The 4,310-nt window shown below is 24.9% G+C and overlaps 1 long non-coding RNA gene across 1 annotated transcript; it reads left to right on the top strand.

Annotated features, from left to right (window-relative positions):
- LOC110269596 lies at positions 1,947–3,242 on the top strand. Its single transcript, XR_002358368.1, has 2 exons — positions 1,947–2,385; positions 3,041–3,242. It is a non-coding gene; the product is annotated as an uncharacterized LOC110269596 (long non-coding RNA).

Here is a 4,310-nt window from a genome sequence, read left to right as displayed (position 1 = left end):
ATTATAAATGAAGTTAAGTTTTTTTTAATTTTGTATTTCATTATCATGTACGAAAGATAATTTGGAGACAAAATAAAGCTAATAATTATCAGTGTTCTAAAAATCGAATCGTATCGATTGGTTCGACTGAGTTAATTAAAACCGATTCTTTAACTGATTTGGTTGATACAAAAAATTGTCTAACAAAAAATTGACAAAAAAAGTTGAATCGACAAACCGGTAAAATCGACCAATTTTTTAACCGTATAAAATGTTTAAATGATATTTTATTTTTTGTTTCTCATATTTTATCTTTATTTTTCAAGAAACGTTACATTTCTTAAGTTTTTTTTAGATGGTATTAACCTTCACCGTCTCTAATAGATAACTTAAATCCAGCTTGCCATCCTATAAAACAAAAATTTAAGATATGAAAAGAAATATCAATTTATTAACAATGATAACAAGAAATTTGTCATATTATTTAAAAATTTCCACTTCATCCACTCGAAATGAAGTCAAGTATATTATGCTTAAAGCAAACAATTTATGTACAGGTAATTTTTATAAATAATTATTACACATTTTTTCTTTAGCTCACTGCCAATATTTTTTTTTAGATAATTACATCTTCACTCAACTCTAAATAAAATGGGCGTAATTTTAAAAAATAGCAACAAAAACAGAGTAATAACTATAAAAAAAAAAACATAAAAACTAACATTAATTAAACATACAGCAAATAGGGAGTAAAATAATATAATAATTTTAACTCCTCCAAAGACATTTCAAGATGAATCCGATCAGATATACAACATCAAATCATAATCATTCTCCTTCTAATTTTTATTGTGCAGAATTATTGGCCTTTTTCATAGATCAATAAATTATGCATCAAATATCAACTTCATATGTCTTCTTATTCACCTTAAACTTAATATTTACACTCATAAGTACATCAATTACTCCTATATTATCGATCTTGACACCATCGATTTGTGCATTCTACAACTTCCTCCTTTAACTTCTCTAATACCAACACTCCATTATTAAAGACAACAAGTTTAATCACCCGTGCCATGCACGTGATAAGATTGAAATTATAATTTTAAGTTGTTATGTTAAATTTCATTTTAATTATAATAATTTAATTAATAAAAGAATAACTTGTATGCGTTGTTTTTCTTTTTTTTAATATAGTGTTAATTGTATTAACTATAAAATAGTTATTTAATCAACTTTTTTCAATAAATCAGGCATATATACTCAATATGACCATAAATAATCTAGTAATACTTAAATCTACCAACAAAGTTTTATATGTTGGTTTACTGTGAAGTAAGAAAATATCAAAATCAGCTCAAAATGAAGAACAATTAACCCGTGCCATGCCATGCACGTGATAAGATTAAAGTTGTTATTTAAACTTGTATTAACCTGTGCCATGCACGTGATAAGATTAAAATTATAATTTTAAATTATTTTGTTAAGATTAATTTAAATTATAATAATTTGATTAATAAAAATATAATATGTTATGATTTATTTGTTTTTTCTTAATATTATTTCTACATCTCCATGTACATTATATTACAGAAAAAAATAGCACCATCCACACTTCCTTCATATCTTTCCTTATCTTTCTATCCATTTACACCTCAAAATATTTTTTGGTGATTTCTGGCCAAACCCAAATCACACTCCAAATCTAAATCACGTTAAACTCTAAACCCTAAACTCACTACCAATATTGATATACATACAAGGAATTCCTCATTCGTGTTAACATCTTCAATGTTTTTATAAGGCACTGAGCTTTTTACTTGTTTATATAATCTCTAGTTTATATTAAATGCCGTGTACTATCCAATATATATTTAGGTTGAAATTAATTGGATTCAAGAGACTTTAAAATTTAATCAAAATAATTAACCGCGTTCTAAAACAATACTTTACTACAATTGAAGTTTGTTTTTTTTTTTTTTTAAATATAATTAGCACCTCTTGCTATAAGGAAGGGACATGAAGAAAGCGAGAAGTATCATTGTTCTAGAATTCTATCACATATAATAATATTAGCAAAGATTTTAAGGTTATATAAAATATGGTCCATCATAAAATAATAAAAAAGAAGAGACACACATATATGGCAAGAAACAATGTGGCACATGCAATTACAATGCTAATTATTGTATTAATTAGTTTTTCTTTTGATGGATTTTTTGACCTAGGTGCGTGTATGACAAAATGCAGGAAAAACACTCAGTCTCAGCGTGATCTTAAAGAGAGGAAAATATGCACAAAGGTATGTGTTACCAAAGAATGCTTGTCACGGCATCCGAATGATAAAGAGAAGTGGGAGAGATGCTTTGACAGTCTTTATGCTCTATTAATTAAGAATTAAAGGTAAGTACCTAAGTTATCTTCTTAAATTCTTTTAGTATATATGTATTTTGTTATATTATATGAATATTTGTTTTGGTAGTTTCTTCACTTTTTGTGTGTTCTTTGAGATAAAAAAATGATTGTAAAATTGTTCACCTATATCTATGTACAAGATAACAAGCAACTGACGAATAGCAATTTAAGCAAATCGTAAAACTCAGGTCTAAAATTTTGTTGGAAATCATTCAGAAAGACACTTAAAATATCTTTTTAAAATATATTTTTTAATAATTAAAATTTAACACATGTAATTAATTAATGTGTTATTTTTGTCAAAATTAGACCAGACAAATTAATTTAGCTGAAATTTTTATCTTAGCGCCTCTCAATCTTTTTATGTTATATGATTATTGTTAGAATTAAAGTTTAAATAAATTATTCATTTATTGGTGATCCTTTTTAAGAGAAGGTTAGCAACTTAGCATGAAATGAACCTATTTTTATGGATCATTGTCTTTCTTTTATTTATTTATTTATTTTTACGTGCTTACTCTCTATACTATGTATTTTCTGATTTTTGTAAGTGAGTGTGAACTTTTTTATTTTTGTAAAATTGAAAATGTTCTTTCATCTTTTAAATTTTTCATTTTCATACCTCTTTCATTATCCTATTCAGCTGCTTGAAATCTGAACCTACTGGCTATATGGGGTTTTTTGGAGTTCTCTCAGATTATGGTGTTCGTGATTTGAAATCTTTAGAAAATTCCTTCACTGTGAGATGATGATGTGTTGGATGTTCCTTATTATAAATTATGACAGATTCATTTCATTTTTTTTTTTAATCTTGTAAAACTGGACATTACGGGTATCTTTTTACTTGCTTGAGTGGTCACACAAATTAAAAAGAAAACAAATTCAGAAACACAAGCATGGATTGAGCTAGAATATTATATATAGACGTAAAGTAAGTTCTATGTAAAGTTTCTTTCATGCTGCGTAAATTTTAAATATAAATAAAGTTTAAAAATAAAAGAATAAATTACACCTTTTTCAATCTCTATTTTTAAATAATTTAAAAAATTCATAAGTACCCAATAAATCTTATCTATGCAATTTACAAAAGTTTTTGCATTCGTTTTTTTGGTATAAACAAAACATTTTGTAATATTAAGTGGCGTCAATTTATTAGTGTAAATGAGGTCCATTCATATTAACTCAAAATAAACATAGTTAAAAACAAATTTAACTCTCGTTTCACCAATTAATCCAAAGTAATCAATAAAAAATAAAGTATATTTTTTCAAAATTTATTAAAAATTTTTAAAATATTTTAAATTTTATTTTATTTTAAAAATTTTTAATTTACATTAAATATATTTTTGACAGTTAAATTTTTAAAAAATTTAAAATTAATCCAACAATAAAAATAATTAACATAAATAATTCTATATAAATCGAAAAAATTACATATCCTAAAACAAAAAAGTTACATGTATCTTCAATTTTTGTATATATTCTATATAAATCGAAGCTAATTGACTCAATTTACATTAACTTTATATAAATCGAATTAACTTGAATTCGATTTAGCTACTTTTTCGATTTACTTCTGCCATATATATATATATATACTTTTAATCATTGTCGCTATTGTTGTCCAACACTTATCCAAGCTCTATCGCTGCAGGAGCATGGTCAACTAATTCCATCTCTTCTACAATATATCATCATCATTTTATATATTTATTTTAGATTTCATAAGTAAAACACTAATCAATTGAAAGGTAATTCAAAATTTTATCTCTGCATTGTCTTTAATTTTCCTTCTTTGTTGCATATTTTTTTTTTACGTTTTCTTTTTTTTTTTTTTTTTTTTTTTTTTTTTTTTTTTTTTTTACGTTGTGTTGCCCCTCGTTCTTTAAATGACGCTATCCCGAGGAGGACAC

This window comes from Arachis ipaensis, chromosome B03 (genome assembly GCF_000816755.2).
Source record: "Arachis ipaensis cultivar K30076 chromosome B03, Araip1.1, whole genome shotgun sequence".
NCBI classification, from domain to species: Eukaryota; Viridiplantae; Streptophyta; class Magnoliopsida; order Fabales; family Fabaceae; genus Arachis; species Arachis ipaensis.
The sequence above is the reverse complement of the archived record's forward strand: the minus strand, read 5'-3'. Positions and strand labels throughout refer to the sequence as shown.